This window comes from Cervus canadensis, chromosome 20 (genome assembly GCF_019320065.1).
Source record: "Cervus canadensis isolate Bull #8, Minnesota chromosome 20, ASM1932006v1, whole genome shotgun sequence".
NCBI lineage: Eukaryota > Metazoa > Chordata > Mammalia > Artiodactyla > Cervidae > Cervus > Cervus canadensis.
This window is the reverse complement of record NC_057405.1, coordinates 11,512,351-11,537,546: the sequence shown is the minus strand read 5'-3', so window position 1 is coordinate 11,537,546 and position 25,196 is coordinate 11,512,351.

The following is a 25,196-nucleotide window of genomic DNA, read 5'->3' as shown; positions in this document are numbered from 1 at the left end:
TATTTCCTTTTAGAAAAGCTACCTGGTACCTGAGGTTTATTATCTGAGGTTGAAGAATCTTTTTGAAAGTGCAGATGTTGAAATAAGAAATTCTACTTCTCAATTTCTATGGAATTTACATATTCCGCCATTATCACAAGTCATTTGCCCTTAAGTCATAAAAATTAGGTATATATTTTTGAGATGTTTAACATTCTCATGAACTAATATTTGTTAAAATAAAGAATATTAAAAATACCAACATTAAAACTATAGTTTGACCCTATCTACTTGGAATGGTACTAATAAGGTAGAGATAGACCACGGAAATTCTTTTCCATGGAATTTTTGTAGAAATTAATGAAATGGTGAGACTTCTACTTGAGTCCTTAAGGGCTTCCTTGAATTAAAATGCTCTTTTGCCTATAATGTCACATTTGTCCTCATCTCAAATTTAGATGTGGACAGAAGTTATTACTACTATCAAGGATTTAAATGAAGAGACTATGGTAAAAAGTTAATGACCATTAATAATGCTTAATTAAGAGGAATGCTATTTATTCTGTCCACATTTTTTAGTAGCTTTGCTTTCTGCTCGGTAACTTCAGGCCTTGAGGTAATTACCAAAAATTATTTTTGATGTATAATGTAAAGTTGGTTCTCAAAAGCATGATGCTTGTATTTCAACATATGAGACTAAGGAGTCACATATTGATCTATTAAGTTGTTTTCATTTTCTAATAAAGAATCCTTCCCAGTCTGGCTTTCTTGTACCTGAATTCTAAGTTGTTTGTGAAGTGTGCTAATTGATCACCCCGAATAAACATTACTTATTGTTTTGATATTTTTGAAATTTTAACCATACATAAGAACAGATGAGGAAACATAAAATGGGACAATGAAAGAAAAATGGAAAAAAAAATAAAGTTGCTGATGGAATGCTTTGGTAATTTTCTGTCATTGTGAACATATTTGCACATCAAACATATTTCTAGAATAGTAACAAAATGAGCAACATGTTTTAGACTTTTAGGACATTTTTATATAGGTTGTGTTTACATCAGTTAATGTATCAGACAGCTTAAGACAGATACTTTTGAATTAGTAATATTTGTATATTTAGCATATCTCCACTTCCTAGCTGTTTCTCCTCTTAACTAACTTGACCTCTCTGATCTCAGCTTCCTCATCTATGAATGGTCACCCTTCTAAGCCAGAAGGCTGATGTGAGAATAATTGATTAGTTACTGTGACTAACACTTGTGATCCATCAGTTCAAAGAACCAAGGATTTTGTACTGAACTAATGTGACACTTTTATTTTATTTAGAATGAGTTATTGGAGATTTTTAAAATATATTGGATCAAAAAATAAGAGAAATTATGTACGTGTACCTAATATTCTTGATTATTTTTGTAACCAAAAGTCTAAAATTTTATTGGAAAAGACGTAAAAGATTTACCTTGATATTTGGGTTCTAGCCTTAAATTCCCTTAGAAGGGAATCTTATTTCTCATACTTTCCTGCAGTGGGGACTTACTGCCAAGTTACATCCATCCCTCTCTGGCAGACTCTGAATATGGGACAGAAATTTCTCATTTAGAAATCTACTACTTTGGTTTATAGGTTTACTGGACAAATAGGAACCTTTGCAAATAAAAGGGACACTGTTGACAACCACTCTCTAGCAGCAGGAGCAAACCTAGATTCTCTCTAGAAATCAGGGGCAACTCCTCATAAGTGGCTTCCTACCGGTGAGACATTGGTTTTAATTAATACACAAAATCAATAACTTGTGAGATATTTTCCTCTTCACCATATGTTTATCATTTGAGTGATGTGGAAATTCTGTCTTTAAAAAAGATTTGGGATGAATGTCAAAGAACTACTTCTTTAGGTTATGAGGGACAATTTTGGGATACAGAAATTATTTTCTGTAGTAGTATTTTTTAAAGCAGAGACCTGTAAATACTTGCTTACATTCATTTGGTAATACTGATAAAAGTATTGACAGAAAACCAGTTTACCCAATCAAACTAAGCTGGAATCCCCTCACTCCATTTTTAGACAACTTCCAAAAAGTCATCAAGTCTGACATTAATACTTATTGATGTTTGCCTTAATTTAAAGATGCAGGCCATTATAGAATATTGATGAGGCTTTCATTTTTATCTCTTTGGTGGTATCTCCATTGCCTGTAATTTACAAAGAGATCCCGAACAGAGATCCTGAACTAATGCTATGAAATTCTCTTACATGAGCGATGATGCCAAAACATACCTTTCTGGCCAGATGAGGCTAACAGAATCAACACACGTGAGCTGCTGCAGCTCTTCTAGTTGGGCAGAGCATCATCTTACCATCAAATGTGACCTGACACGCTCAACAACCGTTGATATATGTGCAGTAGTTACTAAGGCTAAACTCTTGATCAATATGTCAGATTTCAAAAGCGATTGCAACAAAGTAGACTCTGGATTATGAGGGAGCTGAATTCACAAAGGCAATGGAAGGACAAACCAGGCAGGACTGCGTGCATTTTGCATGTCAAAGGACAGAGCGCATGATGCCGGATCTATAAAATGCTCCAAGTACTTAGGGAGGCAGTAGTCTGTGGATCATTTGGTGGGCTAAAAATGTTAAACATTACAAGTTAATTATTAGTAAGAAGAAGAAAGAGAAGATGAGCCTGAGCACACGGAGTTCTGTAAACCCCAGGAATTCTGTCCAGGCCTGTGACTTGCGCAGACCTCACCTAAGCACCCATTAACATGATAATGCGCATTAATCCCGCCAAACACAACTCATCTGTCATCCTCGGTGGCAGCCCATCTGTGTGCATGTTGAGGGGGGAAATTCACAGTCTTAGCTGCTCCCGGATTAGCTTCAGAGGAAAGGCTGATTTTCCCGTAATTCTTTGCTAGGAAAGCACTCATTTGTTTGCATTTATTGAAGCACCTATTTACTTTTCAGCTTTCATCATCTCACCACCATCTTAAGCTAAAGCTGAGCAGAGGATGGATATAATGGCAATAAAACCATCTCAGGGCAATCAAGCTGAAGCTTAATTCAGTTCTCTCTCAAAGTTTGTGATATTATTTATTCTTATTTCTTTGGCTGACCTCAAATATGCTTTCTATCAGAGCAAAGAAGAAATCTGTACATAATTTTATATCTTTGTGTTGTTTATTAAGGGCTCTGATCCTCTATATTGCTTTTATCTAATTGATAGAAAATGAGTAAAAAGACTAGGTATGTTTTATTACCACAAACATTATCCACTGTGTGAACAGAATGAGAAGGTTATTGCTTCAGAGAAGCTAAGAATCAAAACAGCTTCATTTTTTTTCTCACTTCTTATTTAAAAACAAACACTGTGCTTTCTCTCCTTGTCAGGAAACCTTACCACCTGGTTAAATAGTCTATTCTTTGGGCTATATCTACTTTGGACAAAATTATATGTGTATCATATGCAATACAAACTTTCTCTAGTGCAAATGTACAAAAATATTAAAAAAGCACTAGAAAGAGAAATACAAGTAAAATGTTTTGAGGGTAAACTAACTATTCCATTCAGTCAATTTAGTGGAAAGAAAAATCAGTCACAAGGCATCATGACTGGTTGGTTGACTTAATTGTTCATTTTTCAATGGATTAGGTTGGAATAATCCAGCAATGACCCTCTGTGTTAAGGAAAATATGCAAATAACTATTTAAAAAATAACCATCATCAAGCAACCAGTTTGACTGATGTTTCATCAAAATGATCTATTTTTTAATGAACTCAGTCAGCAAGTTTATTCAAAAATCATATTGATATATGTTTGGGCATGGATAGGCATTTTAAAATTAACACTTACAGAAGCAGTAAATCTTGTATTTTTGCTTTCCTAGTATAAAGTTTTTAAAATAAGTCTAGTATGATGTTACAAAATCTTAGATGCAGATATTCCATCATGTAATAAGTTTGGTAAAAATTGAGCTAAATAAAGTTAACCAGGTTAATTCATGTCAGAACTTCTTAGTTAATGAATTCTGTGCATCTGTATGCAGGAAACACATAAGGAGGTTATTTTACATTTTAAACTGTTTCCTCATCTGGAAAGGGGTCAAAAACAGGACCTCAGACCAATTAATGCAGACAAACAATCGAGAAAGTGCTTAATCAAAGTTAGCTAATATTGTCAGCATGTATTTTTTTTTTTCCAAACCTTTATGGCAAAGTATCTTTTCTCCAAGTAACATTGCCTGAAATCAAATTTATGGAACTTACTCACCTAGACTAACACTGTAACATTTCTGTTAGAAATATCTATCAGAAGAATTTCTCCAACTAATAAATCTTCAATGTAAAGAGTTAATGCTTAATTTTTTTTAACTAATAGGTAAAATACCTATTAAAGAAAGAATTAAAATGAAAGCTAACACATTCATGGAGAAAGGATCAAACTATAATACTTGTTATTTGAAGCAACCTCTTTTTGGGTACCTGGTACTGACTTACCACCTGTCCGTCACACCTGGAAAATGAAACAGATGTTAGAAAGCTGTCATAGAAAATCAGAACTACTATTTAGGTTTTGCTTTCTTTTTTCTTCTTTTCAAGATACTACTAATGTAAATGACACAGAAGTCTGTGTATGGCAGCGCTTCTGAAAAAGAACTTCTTTGTTAATAGAGCATGAAGGAGGCATGAAAGAAGCTAGCAAGACCCATTTGGATCTTTAGGCCTAACAGCCCAGATCTGGCCCTCAGATGTACATGTACACACAAGGTGATACTGAGTTTGACCAAAGCTGTGCAAACAATCCTAAAGCCAAATGAGTCCAATGCTTGATGCCTAAAGAGTTGAAATTGCAATTTCCAGACAAGACAGTCATAGAAAAGCTACTCAGGCACAGAGCAAACGTCCTGTTTCATCCTCACTGAGACCCGGAGTGACATTTTAAGAAAAGGAAATATTTATAGTTTTTAAGTCTTTTTCTTTAGGGAATTCATAACCAGAATTCCTTTCAAATGTATTTAAAGCCATCATAAGTAAATTTTGTGATCTAAAACACTTCATTTTAATCATTTAAAATATGTGGGTATTTGTGATCTATCAAAGTCAGTGAAAGATTTAAAACTTATAGGTGTGTGTAGAACTTCAGCTTCACCAAAGTGAACTCTGTGCATTTGCTTGAATATGCAATGGTGCAATCACTAAAATAAATGTACTTGCTGCACTCAATTAAACATTGTATTGTACATGTGTGTTTATTCAATTGTGTGACGATACAGTGATTGAAACACACACGCTCCAAGCATTTGTCTCAATCTGCAGTGCATTTATTTAAATGTACAATCAATCATAGTCCTCTGCTTTTAGTTTTTCCTTTGTATTTTTAGAGAATACTAAATATAAGCCATTGTGTGTATGCTGTGACATGGTGAAGAACTGAAATGCACATTAAATAAAGCAATATAAAATGGGAAGTTTCAGGGAAAGAAATAATGCAACTAATATGTGCAAATGGGCAAATCTGTCAAATCTAATATATAAGGTCAGAGTTTTATATTCTGAACTGTTCCTGTTGATTAACTGCTGTGCATATGGTGGTATTAATATATCTTTAATTGTAATTAACAAAAGGAATGTAAAAGATATTCAAAGTTATATTAAAATATTTGCTTCATATTTGTATATAGCTTTATTGAGTCGTGCTCAATATCATTCATTATTTTAAATATGCTTATTATTCTATTCATCAGGCCTTTCTACTGTCTGAATTTGTGGTGCCTCTCATCCTTCTGTTAGTTCTACCTGTGAATTATTACTCCAGTGTATGATATCATATTGTGTAATTAAAAAAAAAAACAACCTCTTCCTCCTAGGGCTCTCTCTGTGTTTATTTTATGTGGTCCGAGTTGAGGGAATGTCTCTCCAGAGCCAGTTTTCCTGCACAATGACTGACCTGGAACCCCAATTCAAGGGTTTCATATTCTCATGGGACATTTTTCTCTCCATCCAGTGCCAAGGTAGAGAAAGACAACCTGCCTAACCCTCTTCTGGATGTTTGTTCATGTATTTTCTTTACCTAGAAAGTGTTTTCCCCCTGTATGTGACATGGTCAACTCTTCTCATATTTTAGATCTTAACTTATATCTCACCTCTTTAAAGCTGTCCTCATAGACAGTTCTACCTTTTTCTTTCATTTATATATACATTCAGTTGGTATTTCTTGAATGCTCATAACCCTCTAGGCATTGAGGATATAGTGATGAACCAGATAGAAAGTGTTAGTCACACAGTTGTGTCTTTGACTTTTTGCAACCCCATGGACTGTAGCCTGCCAGGCTCCTCAGTCTATAAAATTCTCCAGGCAGGAATACTGGAGTGAGTAGCCATTCCCTTCTTCAGGGGATCTTCCCGACCCAGGGATTGAACCCAGGTCTTCCACATTTCATTCAATTTCTTGAATGCTCGTAATCTTGTAGCCATTGAGGATACAGTGATGAACTAGACAGATACAACCACTTTAACCATGGAATTGATAATCTCTCAGTGTGACCCTTTCATTCCTCATCTCCTTATTCCAATTCTTGTATAGCACATGCTGTAGTTTGCTATTTTTCTACTTGCTTATGTTTTTTGTTTATTTTGCTTGGCTACACATTTCCCAAGGACAAGCACCGTGCATTTTTTTGCTCACCGATGTTTTCCTTAATGCCCAGAACAGTGGAATATAATAAGATAGTCAAAAATAGATGACTTAATTAGTCAAGAGGAGGAGAGATGCATATAATTCTTGCAATAACCCAAAGTAACCTCTACTGTCCCTAGTTTGCAGTGAAAAATGCAGAAGCTGAGTGGTACAAATGGCAAATCCAAACCATGCTGCTGGTCAGTTATATGATCAGAGATTAATATTTAATCAGTGTCCCCGCTCTTCTCCATGGTATTCTGAATTATTTCGTTATGCACCAGTGAGTGACAGTATATATTTCAGGGGGTAATCTCTGAAGAAAGCACGTCCAAATTCAGGAAAGTTTCTAAACCTCCCTCATCTCTATGGTGAGCATAATAATAATACCTGACTGCTTCCCTGGTGCCTCAGACAGTAAAGCGTCTGCCTGCAATGCAAGAGACCTGGGTTCGATCCTTGGGTCGGGAAGATCCCCTGGAGGAGGACATGGCAACCCACTCTAGTACTCTTGCCTGGAAAAGCCCATGGAGGGAGGACTCTGGCAGGCTACAGTCCATGGGGTTGCAGAGTCGGACACGAGTAAGCAACATCACTTTCTTTCTTTCTTTCAAAGATAACATTGTGAATGTTAAATAGATGATAGATGTAAAGTGATTAGAACAGTGCAAATATTACTATTGTTGATACAGTGATTATTATTCCTATCTAAAAACAAAAACTATATAATTGATTGTCAGAATTTTCTTCTGTGTGGAAGTTATTTGAATTATATCATTTCACTGAAAAGCTAAGGATTATTTCTTATACTTCTATTGTATTGAGATTAGCACATAAGTCTGTGCCATTCCTCAAAAGGCATTTGAGCTATATGTGTTGGGTGGATGGCTAAATGGAAGAAGAATAAAAAAGGAATGACTTAATTCCTTTGCTGAAAAATATATTGCGAATGATAAATCCAGTCTTAAACAAAACTTTGAAAATTATTAAGCAAGCACAGTTTTTTTTAGCGTATGATTAAATCCAAAAGTGCTGTGTGTTTCCTGAATGTAGAGATACCCTCTAGAGATCAGAACAGTCTAGAATTTTAGCCCAGACTCTCCTCTTAACTTTTCTATATGAGTCTCCTTGTACTACCCAATGCCTATAAAATAGGGTTACCAGTAAACAGAGAAAAACGACAATGATGATACTTAACAACATATCTGACAAGGCCATTGTCATCACTGAAAGTAGATTTTTAAAAGTAAAGCATTTTGACACTTAAACTACTATAAACATCAGAACTATGATTACTTTTAGCAAGAGCTGGCAACAAACACCTGACTCAAGGGTAACAGAAAAGGCCTCCAGTGCCAGTCCTGACTGCACTCACACTTATTAGCAACTTTCCGATTTTTTCCCCTTTGAGACTTAAATAGAGGTTCTCTTCATTATCCCTATTCAGAGGTCTCAGTCATCAGGAGCTTTTCCATAATCCAAGGCAGAAGGGAAGATGAACAGGGCAGAGGGAAGCTCAAAAGAAGGGAGACAGGTTGCTTGAAAAAACAACAAAGACAGTTCAGAGAGGTCCCAGGACTAAAACCTCACCCAGTCTCTGAGGAAGCTAAGTCACTGCCTGCCATTCACTAAACCTGAAATAGGAATGAGATTACTAGCCTTATCATCCAGCCTGGGCTCGCTGTGGACTCCTGGAGGGCAACACATCCCTCTTCCTCCATGAAGGACAGCTCCCTGACCAACTGGGGTCAGGCTTCCAGGCCAGGAGGACCCAGGTAAGTGGAATCTGCTCACTTTGCAGCTGGGCAGCTCAGCATAGAAACAGCCACCCTGGCAACTTACTTCCATCAGGACAAGAACTTCTCAGGTGCCTCTCAGTTGCTTTATTTATGAATCCCGTTTAGCCCCAGACCACTATCCATCTTATGCTGTTCAAAGCTTACTACTCGTGCTATACATCATATTTGCCTAATGTACCTACACCAACTGTGGTGCTGGAGACTCTTGGGAGTCCCTTGGACTGCAAGGAGATCCAACCAGTCCATCCTAAAGGAGATCAGTCCTGGGTGTTCATTGGAAGGACTGATGCGGAAGCTGAAACTCCAGTACTTTGGCCACCTGATGCGAAGAGTTGACTCATTGGAAAAGACCCTGATGCTGGGAGCGATTGGGGGCAGGAGGAGAAGGGGACGAGAGAGGATGAGATGGCTGGATGGCATCACCGACTCAATGGACATGGGTTTGGGTAAACTTCGGGAGGTGGTGATGGACAGGGAGGTCTGGCATGCTGCAGTTCATCGGGTCGCAAAGAGTCGGACACGACTGAGCGACTGAACTGACTGACTGACTGACCTACACCAAACTACACTGACATCAGTATTGCCTGCCAGAAATGCTTCTACTCAAGTCCCTGATTACTGGGGTAATTGTGTTTCCCTAGTTTACCTAAGACAGTCCCAATTTGCATCTATTGTCCCTATGTGATAACCATACTCCCCTTTTACTCCCTGAAGAATCCTGGTTTGGTCCATAAATAATAGGAGCAAATTGCTATGGCCGGATTATAATACAATGGCCTTCACATTCATTCAGTTGAGAAATGCATCCTTAGTCATGTAGATAAAACAAACTACCAATGATTTAAAAAAACAAACAAACAAACAAACAGTAATTTGACTCCTAATGCCACAATATTTATCAATAGCTGATATACCATATGTTCATGCTTATATATTATCCATCTTCCCTAACTGGAATATCATTTTGATAAGGGCAGGAACTTTGTTTTGCATACTGTTGTATCCACAGCACTTAGAGAGTGATTAATAAATTTATTTGTTTGCTAAATAAATGAATAACAGAAATCCAGGAGCTAACGTGACAGAATTTGAAACTTACTGTGGTCCCAGAACTGTACCAGGGTCTTTACATACACAGTAGTTTTCAAAACTAAAGCAACTCTGTTCATGAAAATATTACTTTTAAGGACAAATAAACCAACAAATACCAAGGAAAATAATTTAGCCAAGATCACATAGCCAGAACACCTTGGGCCCAGAGTATGCATGCAACTGTAGAGCCAGAGTGCTTGGACAGGCTGCTGACGCTGTAGCTGAACCTTGCATCTTTGTCTTTTCACTTCCAAATATTTAATAGAAATAGAAATAGACCAGCCCTTTTGTTTTGTTTTGTTCTGTTTTAGCAGATCTGTGGAAATTCAGGTTTAGGTAGAATTAAATATTTATTTTCAGTATCTGAAGAGATATATTTTGATTTTTAAAAAAACGAATTAGCTGAAAACTTGTCATGCTTCCAGGTCTAGAAAGTAGTTAATGAAAAAAGCATATGCCTCATTTCAGTATTTCTTTAAGATGGTTAAGATAGCGAACACTAAGTCAGGCAGTGTTGACTGCATTATCACCATCTTGCTAGTAGACAGTAGAGGGAACTGTTAGTACGTACAGCAGCAAGGCATAAACAGGCTCGGGGGCAGAAAGCAACCAACAACAGCATACACTGCACTTGGATCTCTTCTCCTTTTAAATGTGAAGCCATTTTATTATGAATTTTTCCTACCTGACAACTCCTTCTAGTCAATTTCAAGTGAAATTTCTGAAAGACTGGATTTGCATGCTAAAATACGAAGAGTTTCTTTCTTACTGAGTTTCTTCACTGGCATCTCATTGTCATTCAGTTGAAGCGGAAGCTACCTGTCCAAGCCCCCAAGGATTTTCACCACTCCTCTTTTTTCCTCTCTAGTCATTGTCTCCTCTGACCTCTTCACCCTCTTCTCACAATCTCAACCATCTGGAACAATTTTCTTATTTTTCCCTGACAAGTGTCATATCTTACGTAAGACTCACCATAGAATTCTTCTCTTCTGAGAAGAACATTTCAAGCTTACTTTGATAGATGTGTGGCCCTTCTGGTCATGACATCTACCACCCTACAGGAAGCCAAGGGCTGATGACACCAGTCTACTGTCTAGTCAGTTGATCCTTCCTTTCTCACTACTCTATGCCTTTCTTTCTCCAAAAAGTGCCAAGCAGTCAAAGAGATTTATCTTTCCAAACAGAGGAGAAATACTTTTACTCAAGAGTTTGGCTATCATGCTAGCTCACTATAAGAAGCATCAGACTTCTGGGATAGTTGAGAAAATGATTCCGCCTTCAAATACCAGTGGCTCATGGCATGAGCTGAATGCACACTTTATATATTCGTCTTCCCTACGTGGCTTTTAATGTATCGGGGAAAAGATTCCTTTGAAATTCTTGCAAATACTACCCGAGTTTCTAAAGTTACCTTGCATGGATCATTTAAAACACAGAACCAAGTCCTATTACAATTTCAGTAAAGAATCTATTATGCATAGTGGGACAAGGGGAAAACAAACAAACAAACAAATGTTTTGTAAACCCTTGCACCAAAAGATGTAAACTAGAAGGGTCTTATGGTCATATAATCTTGGAAATCAATACACATACACTTTCCACCTTGGAAATGCATGCCTGTGTCGTAAGTCACTTCAGTTGTGTCCAACTCTTTCTGACCCCATGGACTGTAGCCCGCCAGGCTCCTCGGTCCATGGGACTCTCCAGGCAAGAATACTGGAGTGGGTTGCTATACCCGCCTCGAGGGAATCTTCCTGATCCAGGGATTGAACCCACATCTCATACGTCTCCTGCATAGGCAGGCAGATTCTTTACACTGGTGCCACCTGGGAAGCCCTTGGAAATGTATAAAAAGCATTAATCGACATTATCAGAATAAGGCTCTGAGAAGTACTCTCAAAATTAATACTATTTTATCAGTGCTTTTCAAAATAGTTCAATCACAGAAATCTTCTTCTTTTAATTAACATAACGCATGTTGTTATCTACCAGAAATAGCATTCAATAGAACACAATTTAGAAAATATTGACTCAGAAAATAAAAGCTGGAACAGGACTATAAAATAAATCAAGTCCAGACCATTGATCTTATTGATGAGTAAACTTAGACATAGAAAGGATGTCTTGCAAATTCATGAAACATAACATATTTTAGTTTCTTTGTCAGCTTCCTTGAAGCTAAGTTTCCCCACGCCAATCCATCTTCCTCTAATTTCTGCCCAAGTAACTTCTCATTGCCCAGCATCCATCATTTTATGTCATAGTCAAATATCTCAAAATCACCCCTTATTGACATAGCTTAAAATTCATATTCCTTAGCATGACCTGCTATCTTCTGCATGAATTGAACATGTAATCTGTGTCATGGAAACATGCCTAATGTGATGACCAGAGTGTGGAGCTGCTTCCAAAAGACATTCAGTTCTTTTTCACCTCTGGGCATTCTGCTTATCTCCACATGCTAAGTTCTTCCCATCCCTTGAGGCCCTCTCAATGGTACTTTCTCTGTAAGGACTTCTAGGACTCTCTTTAACTGTAGTTTTATGTTCACTTATGTTCCTAAAGCACAACATATTTGCACTGCAATTTATTAGACTTCGTCATGTATTTAAGGACTTGTCTGATATTTTCCTTAAGGGTAGGATCTGCATTTGGTTCATTCCAGAATCCTGTTGCCCAAAGTAGGTCCACAGTTAACATTCTAGGGTTAGTCATATAGTTTAGAGTCACACTGACATGTAATGACAGAGTGAGGACTACACCCTAACACTTTTCAGGATTGGTCTATTGATAATAAAACTCATTAAAAGCAATAGGAATATGTTGGTAAGATATTGTACTTTTAAATTTTCGTAGAACCATAATATATCACCAATGTAACCACTGCTGTGTACTCATCTATTTCATTTTTATTATAGCTCAAGATGACTTTCCCTGGTGGCTCAGCAGTAAAGAATCCACCTGCAATTCAGGAGACATGGGTTCGATCCCTGGGTCGGGAAAGGCATGGAGGATGGCATGGGAACCCATTCCAGGATTCTTGCCTGGAGAGTCCCTGGACAGAGGAGCCTGGTGAGCTACAGTCCACTGCGTCACAGAGCCACACATGACTCAAGCGACTGAGTACTCACACGAGCATAGTTCAAGACAAGAAATAAAAACATGTGAAATTCAAAACCCATTGCACTGTTTTCTGGCTTGTTTTATCTAAATGGTAGCATGATTTTCTGCACACATACTTGCACACACACACACACACACACACACACACACACATACAGACCCACACAGCAATGACGTGCCAAAAATATGCAGATGCAATGTGAAAAACTCAGCCAATCATCTAAATGTTTAAAAAATATCCAGATGCTAGGTTTAACGTAGACAAACCATCTGGCAAATCAGCTTAGTTTTCTACTTTTCGTTCAGTTGTTAGATGCTGTGGAAGGACAGCTTAGGTCTCTACTTAAAGAGGAGTGAAGAAAATGGTGTCAGATGTATATTGCTACTCTTCTAGAAAATACTTTCAGTTCAATAGGTTCTAGGTATCAACAATATTCTTAAGGCAGAAAAACAGAAATTCCAGAGAGAAATGATTTGTATTTGGAACTGCCCACTTTTAAAACACCTTTCAGGAAAAACTTTTTTTTTTTTTTTTTTCAGAAACTCATCTTAAAATAATACTGAACTTTGAAGTACTTGATTTCTATCAGCAAAATCTCCAGACTTTTATTTATTATCATATATTTAACAGAAGAAAAGTACCTTAGAGTTATTTTATTTCAATTGCAAATTATCAAATATAAACTGCCAGAAAGCAAATCATCTTTGACAGAGTGAAAAAGAGTTCCGCATCACCCTGCACCAAGTTATAAACCAGAAGATGTTCTACTAAAATGTGCATCTCTCTACTTCCATGAGCATATTCACACATGATGTGGTACCAGGGTCAAGGTTCAGAAGCAGAGATAGCCCACTAGCAATTAGGATTGAAGTTGGTTTGATTTTACTTTGCAAAATAGTTAAATACCTCTAGGCTTAATCATTGATTTTTAAAAATTCATAACTAGAATAAATGAACAATTTTTTTTCTTTCCAGATAATGCATCAAAGAATTACATTTTAATGTTCTTTTTCTTAAAAAATAACTACATTTTTTAAAAGGGAAAACTAACCAATGTGATAAATGCTACTTTTCTTCTTAATTTCCACTAGGCAGATTTTTTTCCATATTTAGAAGTCATAGTGATATAAAAATGTCCCATAACAAAGCAGTAAAAGGGGCAGTGGAAAATCAGCAAATATCATTTTGTCAACAATAAAGTAGCCACAAAATCATAGTACACATACCACTTCTACAAATTATTAAAGGATGCCACAAAATAAAGCCGGGGAAGATGGCGTACAAAAAAATCAGATGCTCTGGAAAAAGCAAGGAGAAAAAGATGGGCATGAAAATTTATAGACAGTTTGAGGGTAGGTTTTCAAAGTGGCATGTGACAGAGCCAAGCACAAATCCTCTTACTTATTAACGGGATTTGTCCCTGTACCTGTCACACATGGCTTTGAAAATATCTGCCTCCGTGAAAGGTATACTGCTTCTCTGTGTCAGTTTTACTCTTAAGAGACTAATGTATAATCTCTTTAGGTTTCATCTTTTGTATTTCTGTGCATATGACAAATTGTTTTGAACACTCTTCATCCATACACATAAGAAGGTAGGCACTAAGGGCTTATCACCGCATATTTAAAAATCCCTGAGATACTATTTTCCTCATTGGAAATAACTGTTCTATTAAAATAATCTCTAGATTTATCAATGAAAAAATTTTCCAACTAATGCATTCATGCCTTGGTGCCAAAAGGCAATTGTTCTCAACCTTATCAGACAAAGTGCCTCCTTTTTATAACAAATATTTTGTAACCCATTTACTGTAGTGACATAAAGTTTTTAGATCTTATAACCATTCTAAGCACATCATTTATAAAACCAGTGCAATGCCCCAACTATAAAACAGACATAAAAAGAAAGTTCTTCATAATAAAATAGCAAGTATTTTGAAATATAAATATCTGAGCATTGCTATATAATGAAGACATGAAGAAGTCAAGTCTGATACCTGTTCAGAGAGTCACGCAAATTTGTAAACACATCAGCTACCAATGCAAACCTACACGAGGTTGTTGTATTGACACAGCAAATACCATAAAGGGAGTTGCTACCAGTGACCAGTAATTGGCAAAGTTTAAGAAAGCAATTTTCAAAAAAAAAAAGAAAGCAATTTTCAAAAAAAAAAAAGCAATTTTCACTAAATTTACTTGATAGTTTGATTTTGAAAAATTCAGTGTACATGAACATGTGAATAAGCTTTTATAACAACAGGTAAAGTAGAAGTGGGTTTTAGTTGTACATAATAATAAATAGGTTTTTCATCTGTATGAATATCTGATAGGATACTCAAAAGTCCTGCAAGCATGGAACAATTTTTCAATGGACTGAAACCTCATGCAAGTTGAAAACATCTAGCATTCCTTAGTTCACCAAGTCTGGGGTGGTCCTGCTGGTCCCAGTGCACTCCACCTAATAAACTTTCACAAATTCTCTGAACTTTCTTTCCAGTGATACTGTTCCACAGTGAGAACTACTGCTACAGGATTACAGAAGGAGGGCTAAAACAAACGATGGTTCCTGCATTCTTTGCTTTTATTTTGCTCTGTCTTTGCCAAGGTGAGGCAAAGCTTATCTTTTAAAACTCACATTACAATTGACATTCTGTTTACACATTCTATGGCAGGAGCGCTCAAGAATCTTCTAATTATGACTTTTAGTTAAAAATAAATGGACTTGGCACATCGCATGGGGATATATGAATGAAATTGTCTTAATGGAGTATCATGAATACTAAGGTTGACTATTAACAGAAACACTAGAAAGAATAGATTTAGTCCTTAGGAATTACATTTCACATGCATAAACAATTAATCCAGGTACAAAAATGTGATTTCTAAATCAGAAGGAAAAATGAGATGCAGAAGGGATTTGAAGGGAAAGAAATAATAATGTAAGCAGTTGTTTCAATGGAAAAAAATTGCCACACGACATGATATGGTGCAAGATTTATTATTCTATTTATCCATTTACCCTTAAAACAAGCCAACCATAGACATTTACCTTAGAAATCTAAAGTTCCTTATTTCTGTGCAGTACAGTTCTACAGAACCAGGGATTGATGGTTTCATAAGGTATCAGTCACACTTCCATGGCATGTGCTGATATAAAAATAAAAGCTTCATTTTAAAGGATAAATAAAGCCACACTATTATCCAAACAGGGTAAAATTTAACATCCTTGTGGTTTGTGGAAATTTTTGATGTGCCTGCTGGCTTTTCAATAAAAATCAATTATGCCTTAAATGCAAGCGGTAGTCAACATACTACAGACTATAAATTCAATTTCATACTCAGAAATATGGATTAGCTGAACTTGATGCCCTTCCATTGATTTCAGAAAGCAAAAGCTGATAAGGTAAATAATAGTAAGAGGCTCTCTGACACTGCACATCAAATTCCGGATTTCCATATTATTTTCGTAAGAACTTTGCAGTCACCACAATATCCTCCTTGTGAAATATGTATGATGAATAGATATTCTATGGATTGCTGATTCATCTCTCCATACAGAATGGATATTTAGCTTTCATAAGTCAGAGAGGAACTGCATAGAAAAAAAAATATTCTTATTTCCCTTGGCTCAGTGCAAGTATATGTCAACTGATTGTGAATAAATCCATAGGATAATTAGAGAACACACCAATTAAGCACTGAGTTCCCACCTAAAAAATAAAAATTGTGTAAAAAAGGAGAAAATGTATAATCTTCAGTGTCTTGTGTGTGTGTGTGTGTGTGTGTGTGTGTGTGGAGAGAGAGAGCATTTTAAAAACTGAAAATCATTTAGTCTTTCTGTTCACTCAAATGAGCATCTTAAACTGGCAAGAATCTCATGGAGGGAGCATCAAGAGAGGGGAGGAAAAGAAGTGATTTGGTGCTAAGAAATCTAAGGACTAATGATCGTGAAGAAGAAATTTAGAATAGTTTTCAACCTAATGGGAAATCCAATCACATCTGCAACAATTTTCTTCTTTCCCCCTTTAATGCGGAGAACATTTAGGCTTTATAGAACTGCTCTAGTCCACACTTTGAGCATTTATGGATCAACCATTCTCTATTGCAGTAAGCCTAGTGCATTCAGCTAAAATCCCAAAGAGTTCTTAGGAAGCTTTAGTCCACAGGCCCTGGTCTCACCTTTTGTCAACATAAGTTCCTGCTTTCCTGACACAAACAAGGGTTGCTCTGTCACACACGCAGTAAGCGAAGAGAACAAAACCATTTCATATTAGTTCAAAGATATATATTCCTTAAAAGAACAGATCCTTACAGCTTCTCTAGAAGCTAGCATTTTGCTAGTTCATATAATTATTTTGGTAAAAATCCAGGGCCTATTATATCTGCCATTTCAAAGAAATTAATTACATTTGAATTTTTCAAGATAGAAGTAAGTTTTTAAAAACTAAACTTACATGTCATTTATTTTACTGAAGCACAAGTAGTTTTATTAAAGGATGTTAAACATAAATGTAGCCTATATAAAATTCTATAAATACCACATGAAACAGATCCTAAAGAAAAATATCTCCAGTAGTGAATATTTTTTTCTTATATGCATCCATATAGTATCTGTTTCTCATCACTATCAGTTCCTAGAGAAATCATAAAGAAAAATGGCAGTGTAGTTGTTGTAGATTCCTTTCATGAATAAGAAATTGTTTACACAAGAAAAATAAAATCACAAAAGGAATGCTACAGTCTCATTTCTGACTTTTTCAGTTATTTATCATCTGAGGAAAATAGTCAACAAGCATTTCTTTTTTTGCAACTGTTAGAAACCTATGCGTATGTATGTTCATTTATAAATATACATTCTTTTCATAACAGGGAATATAGGAGCAAACATATCTTTCAGCAATGCCTTTTCACATGTTATTTAAATTTAAGTTAAAAAATACAACTAGAATTTTTTCTTATACCAATATATACTCATAAATCTGTAAAACATGAAGTTTCTTGATAAACTATTTACTATGTGAATTATAAAATTTTAAGCTTCAGTGTATGAAATAACACTATCTTCAAACCTATCTAATACAAAAATGCCACAACCAACAATTCTCATCATATGTTGCAACGTGACTAGAGCACATGAGGAAAAAGGCATCACATTGTTTATGAAAAAACAATTCTTGTAGATACACTTGGAAAACTGCAAACATTCATAAACAGTTACTCTTTGGGGATAGAGAAAAACTGCCATTAAACAGGTGTTAGAATTTAAATGACATCTCATTAGTGACTCCTTTTTGCAGCTCTGAGACAAATAAAACCTTCATTTAAAAGCATTAGTGCTATTCCTAAGGGTTTCTTGTATCATAATGTTTTGTTTTATGAAGATATTTAGTTTCCACCAGCATTCTTGCTTATTTATACAAAATAAACCAATTGCATTTCCAAGTTTAGCTGAGCATGAAGTCAGGGGGTGAATAAGGCCTTGGCAGTACTGTAAATAATACCCTTGCCCCTCCCTCCACATCAACCAATCTGGGAGATTAGACCACAGCCTGGTAAATACAGGTATTTTTGATTACCGCTTCCATGTACAGAGTTAGTCCTTTTGTCCTTGGCCCTCAATTAAAGAACAGTCATATAAAACTCAGATTTTCTCAGTGTCCAAACCATGAACTACTTTTCCAATTCCTCTCAATGAGAGATGTTAGATGATCTTTATAATTAAGAATTATACTAGAGCGCTACACAGCTATTGAAAGCTTACTTGTGAATTGGGAAGTTTATCTGTCCTATCATTTTGCACTATCCTCACAAAGGCATACTTAGGTCTGCACATGTGAATGTGAAGAGGGGCACACAGAACGCAAGGGCCAGTCATGAAGTGGATTACAAACACTCACTCACCTCGTCACCTTTAAAAGTCATGACATCCACTGTTGAATTCAGCTGACCGAGAACCTTGGAATTCAATTCATTATAATTCTGTACTGTACTGGGGGAAGCATCTACTAAGACAAACATTAAGGAGATAGAAACTTTAAGTGGTTGCTTTCCTTCAAAATAGTAATTATTATTGAGCATTGGGTCTAGGTGGAGAAGGAAATGGCACCCCACTCCAGTGTTCTTGCCTGGAAAATCCCAGGGATGGAGGAGCCTGGTGGGCTGCCATCTATAGGGTCGCACAGAGTCGGACACGACTGAAGTGACTTAGCAGCAGCAGCATTGGGTCTAGGAACTGCAATGATATATTTTGGAAATGTAAAGATAATTAGACAAGATCTGGCCCAGAAGGAGTTTAAAACCGAGTAGTGGAAAAGATGGTGGAAAAAAGAAGGGATAATATAATCTCCAAGTATAATGAGAATCATTGAACAGTTAGAAAAGAAAGTGGGGTTGTGTAACATTCACAGAAAAGACACTGGGCTGGTAGAATCAGAAGGGGAGATGACATTTGAAAACTGTTTCACTGGGTGAAGATGAAACGTTTCATGAAAAGTGGATAGACTTGTGTAAATTTAGCCTCTGTTTGAAGAATTTGCAAAAGATTAAAAAAAAGACTGAGAAATCTGTATGCAGGTCAGGAAGCAACAGTTAGAACTGGACATGGAACAGCAGACTGGTTCCAAATAGAAAAAGGAGTACGTCAAGGCTGTATATTGTCACCCTGCTTATTTAACTTATATGCAGAGTACATCATGAGAAATGCTGGGCTGGAGGAAGCACAAGCTGGAATAAAGATTGCTGGGAGAAATATCAATAACTTCAGATATGCAGATGACACCACTCTTATAGCAGAAAGTGAAGAGGAACTAAAGAGCCTCTCGATGAAAGTGAAAGAGGAGAGTGAAAAAGCTGGCTTAAAGCTCAACATTCAGAAAACTAAGATCACGGCATCTGGTCCCATCACTTCATGGCAAATAGATAGAGAAACAGTGGAAACAGTGACAGACTTTATTTTTTGGGGCTCCAAAATCACTGCAGATGGTGACTGGCAGTCATGGAATTAAAAGACGCTTGCTCCTTGGAAGAAAAGTTATGACCAACCTAGATAGCATATTAAAAAGCAGAGACATTACTTTGCCAACAAATGTCTCTCTAGTCAAAGCTATGGTTTTTCCAGTAGTCACGTATGGATGGAGAGTTGGACAATAAAGAAAGCTGAGCACCGAAAAACTGATGCTTTTGAACTGTGGTGTTGAAGACTCTTGAGAGTCCCTTGGATGGCAAGGAGATCGAACCAGTCCATCCTAAAGGAAATCAGTCCTGAATATTCATTGGAAGGAATGATGCTGAAGCTGAAACTTCAATAATACTTTGGCCACCTGATGTGGAGAGCTGACTCACTTGAAAAGACTCATGCTGGAAAAGATTGAATGTGGGAGGAGAAGGGAACAACGGAGGATGAGATGGTTGGATGGCATCACCGACTCAATGGACATGAGTTTGAGAAAACTCTGGGAGTTGGTGATGGACAGGGACGCCTGGTGTACTGCAGTCCATGGGGTCACAAAGAGTGGGACACGACTGAGCAACTGAACTGAACTGAAAAAAGGCCATGATATAGAAGACCCTCAGTGCAGGCTGAAGAGGACACCTTGAATTTGTTAGGCACAAGGAGTCTTCGAAACCTTTGGGAAGCACAGAGGTATGAGTACAGAAAAATTACTTTAAAGGAGTAAAGGGTGAGAAATTGAAGAGAAGAGACTTCTTGGAAGGCTAATCTTTGGTGGATAGGCAAGAAGCCTGAGGGCACATTTTAGGGGATTAATATTATGAGACAAAAGATTGAGAAGAAATTACAGATATTGTAGAGCTGAATTCTACTAAATATGGCCAATGATTGAAGACTGAGGAACACATAGGAACTCCGAAGAATCTTGGCTTGAAGTAGGAGTTACTGGTTTGGGGGAGGTGGGGAAGGTGTTTTGGATATACCAAATCTGAAACATTATCAAATAATCTGAGTAGATAAAGTGACAAAGATGGTAAACTTCCCAGTTAAAAGGTAAGTTTTCAGTAGCCTTCCACTCCAGTATATAACTGTCAGAAAATTATGGTGTCATATCTGACATGGAGTGATTGAGAAATAAATCAGTGATTCTGATTTGGAGAAAATCTGAGTCTTATGCTACAATTATTAACCTAATACTCAATGATAAAAGTCAGACTGGAGACAGAATTCTCTGAGCTAGATTTCCAAGCTTTTATCTGCATAGGAGGGAAACCACAGGAGGCAACAGTATCCAGAGGGAAAAAGTATAGAGATGAAAAAGGGAAAATACTAGGATCAGGGGGGATGTAAGCACAAGGGAAGCCAAAAAACTGGAATTCAATTTTACAATGGACTAGGCTATATTCAGTTACCATTTATACATTTGGTGAGTAAAAATAACAATAAGAAATGATGAAATTATCAATGTGGCATTGCTTATTAAAATAATTGCTAAACATATTCCAGTTGATTTTGACAAGGTTATAACACTGTGATCATCTCAAATTATCATCCAATTCTCATTTAATCACATAGCTTAAGCAAAACACAGAGCCCAGAAAAAAGGGGGAAGAACAGCGAACCAAAAACAGTTTAAATATTATAAATGACATTTATTCAAAAAGAAGTTGCGGGCTGCAAGGAAAGAAAAGATATTTTAGTTGAAATCAGTTTATATTACTGAATACATGACCCTGTGATCTAAACATTGGAATACTAGTCTAGAATAAATCTAGAACAGCAGAATATAAATATGTATATGGGTGACATTTAAAAAATATTCCCCTTTGAATATAATAACTATGTGTGCTTTCTTGTTCTTTTATTTTTATCCTCATTCTTATCCAGGAAATGAATTAAAAATTTATAGGAAGGATGAAATCAAAGAAGAGAGAAAAAGGCACATAATAAAATGCTTTGTACATGTATATACACCAGATAATTTGATCTTTTTACTATGATTAAAGCTGAAAACTAATTCATCTTAGTTCTCCTGGGCTTCCTCCCCACTTCTTACCTTTTTCTCACTTCATCTATCTCAGGAGCCCTTTCCTTTTAACATGCCCATCCTTCTTTCAACAGCAATTCATAGGTAATGGTCCATCTCTGTTGCTCACATCTTTACATAAATTCAAGTCAACATGTAACTAACTTGTAATCCTTATTCACTCTTTTGCACAAATTAAATGAGATGTTATTAATTATTATCATGTACATTTTCCAATTCACCATGCCTTTCACATACCTCACTGTATTAGTAAACTGTGAATTAAAAAAGAAACAATTCTCCCTGAGACCATTATCACTGCTTAGGTTTTGCATATGCCCAGTTGATGATTAAAAGTTTTTACCCACCTCATTGAATACTTTAAGAGATTATGGAACAGATGGGGGTGTTTGAGCAATAGTGGGGACAACAGGAAACCCTAAATTCCCTCACATCACATAGGAAGTTGGCTATTCTAGCTACCACATCTGAACAAACACAATGCTTGCTATAGAAAACATGGACTGTGGAGCGGGACAGCATTTAAGAGTTGTCAGGGAAGACCCTCCCTATTTGGCTAACAAAAAGGTGACTCCAGCAATAAAAAATTTGAGCACCCCATCTCTGGTTGTCCCAACTTCCCCTTTTTAAAACATCTTCCTCCACAAAGAAGAAATCTTACTTCTTTTCATACTTTATGCTCTTTCTTCCCTCCTTCAACCTTGCAGTATCTTTACTTAGCTGATTCAGTCTTATTAAATTGCAAATGATCATTAACTATGGTTTCCCTGGTGGCTCAGATGGTAAAGAATCTGCCTGCAGTATAGGAGACCCAGGTTCAATCCCTGGGTTGGGAAGATCCCCTGGAGAATGGAATGGCAACCCACTCCAGGATTCTTGCCTGGAAAATTCCATGGACAGAGGAGCCTGGAGGGTTATAGTCCATGGGGTCGCAAAGAGTCTGACATGACTGAACAACTAAGTCTCCTTAACTGTAACAACTTGCTTAGTTTTGTTCCCACAAAATTCACTTCTACTGAGAACTGGAACTTCCCGATGCTCGACCTGGCCTAGCGGCCCAGAAACTAGCCCCAGTGAAACAAATTTAGAGTCTTTCTCTCTTCAGATCTGACAGACACCCCATCGTGCTGTCATTCTGTCAAATCGGTTCTGACCTTGTATTTTTCTGCACCCAAATCTACAGGCCAGGCTCCTTCTGTCCCAGGATCCAGATCTTAGCCCATACACTCACTGGTAATGTGTTGATACTAGGACATTGAGTTTGCAATTTGTAACCTTGCAGCCATGAAAACTCACTTCCAAGCTGTGTCCTAGTTAGCTGCTGCCCAAATCTCTGATGTCTGCTTCTTTCATCCCCACTCATATTTACCAGTGAATCATATGCCAAGAAGTTATATAAGCCATTTAAGGTAATAAAGCTAACAAGTGGCAAAAATCATGATTCAAATTCAGATCTGATTAATTTTAAAGTTCATAATCTTTCATCATGCCTCCATCTCACCAAAACATAAACACACTACACATACACAGAGTATTTTCCCAAAAGACTGCTTTTCATAACCATCTAGAAAAGTCAGCATCACAATCTTCAAATAAAAGATAAAATAAGCATTAAGTAGAATTCAGTGAAAGTAATAATGTCGCTGAATAGATAGCTAAGTTTAGGGTCCCAGTTAAGCATTTAATTGTTTATTTTTCTTTTAAACAACTGTTTTGGAAGGTGCATGTGCTATTTTAGACATAATTCAGAAAGCTTTTTTTTGTATTTCAAGAGAAACATGCACATTCATGAACAAATCTTATATCTGCCATTACATAGCCCTTGATTTTCAGCCCTTACAGTTTTTCTACATGTGATCAAGTGTATTTTTTAAATATGTATTTACATTTATATGTTTCCCATTAGAATTGTTTTATATATGGCCATATATCTGATTCAACTTTACCACAGAAAGTCAGATCTTTTATTTTCTCCTTTTTTTTTTCTTTTTTGTCCACAAGGGAAAAAACTAAAAGGCAAACTTGACCCAAAGTGATTACCAAAACATTAAAAATTCTACACACTCTTAGGTGTAACTAGATTGCTCCTTAATTAAAACATTGTCCTGAATATTTGACAGGTTAGAGTCCCACCTGAAATGAAATAGTGGTAAAAAGAGTGCTCTCTGTCAGAGTTAGATTAAGAATAATGCTTTCTAGACTGGGTCAAATCTTTTAACAATCACGTCAAAGGGAACAGAACATTTTGTCTTTTAGAAGTGATGTTTAGTTTTTTATTTCATTTAAAAACAGATATAGCTAACACACTGTCCAATGATATGCTGTAAATAAAACTAAAACTAAAAAGGAAAAGCAAAAAATTACTAAATTAAAGATATTTTAAGCCAAATTCAGCCCAAACTTTCATTATTAGATGGTCTAATATCCCTATCATAATATATTTCATCACACAAGTGCAAATTTTACCTTTCTTTTAATGAGTGGTCACAATTATCACTTTTAATTTAAATGCCCTATAATGCTGTTAGCTCTTTCATTCATATTACCTAATCATTCTCACTTGTTTAGAAATATTCTAAGAAAACTTCCACAGAAGCACCACCACCAGCTTTCTGAGAAGCTAAAATGCCACATCACTTCCATTTAAACTGCAAACACTTCCCCCAGGAGCACGTGCATTCTCTGCTTCTGTCAGGTACTCTAGGCCACCAAAGTTCTCACATATGAGACTGGTATGAACATCTCTTGGTATTACACACAAATCACTGAACATCTATTCCAAGCAGGCTTTTTGCTTCCCGCTTCCCTTCTTCCTTCCTTTTTTTTTTTTTTAAAGGGAGGAAAAACTGTTTTATATCGACAACCATCTGTGAGCCTGTCTTTCAGGCCATCAAACTCTCCCATCCATTACGGAGCCTTCCTCACCTCCGCTGCATGACAGCACAATAAAGATGACATACTAATTCAATGACTTGTAATTTCAGCTAAACAAAGACGAGTGCTGCGGCTTCTTCTTTTGTGTTAACAGGGCCATATCGGTGAAGCCAGCTATGCAAACATAGCACTGGGAGGGTTTTATGACAGCAGTTGAATGGGGAGACTAGCTTGGTGTTGCTTTTTATGGTTTTTGGCTCCATAATTTTTGGCTCTGTGCTGCTGGCCATGGCTATTGTGTCTGGATTCTGTGTCAGCAGCAGCTAATTGTTCCAATAATGTTTATCATAGGGATCCACCAGGGAGCTGTATATGTGGAGATAAGCTACAGGGCAATGATACGCACTATCTTACTGATCTCTATACACAGAGCCTTTGCCTCATGCCAAAAAGCTTTTTAGGTTCCCAGTCTTAAAAAAAAAAATAACAGCTTAATCATCGTGCCAACAATAGTGTCTAAGGGGATGTAATCAGGTTCCTCTGATAATCTTAGCAACACATGAAAGTCATGCGCAAAAGCAGTAATTGAAGCAGTTGGTTCATTCTACCACCTGCTGTTGAAGTCACAGGTTAATCTAAATGAGGTCCCC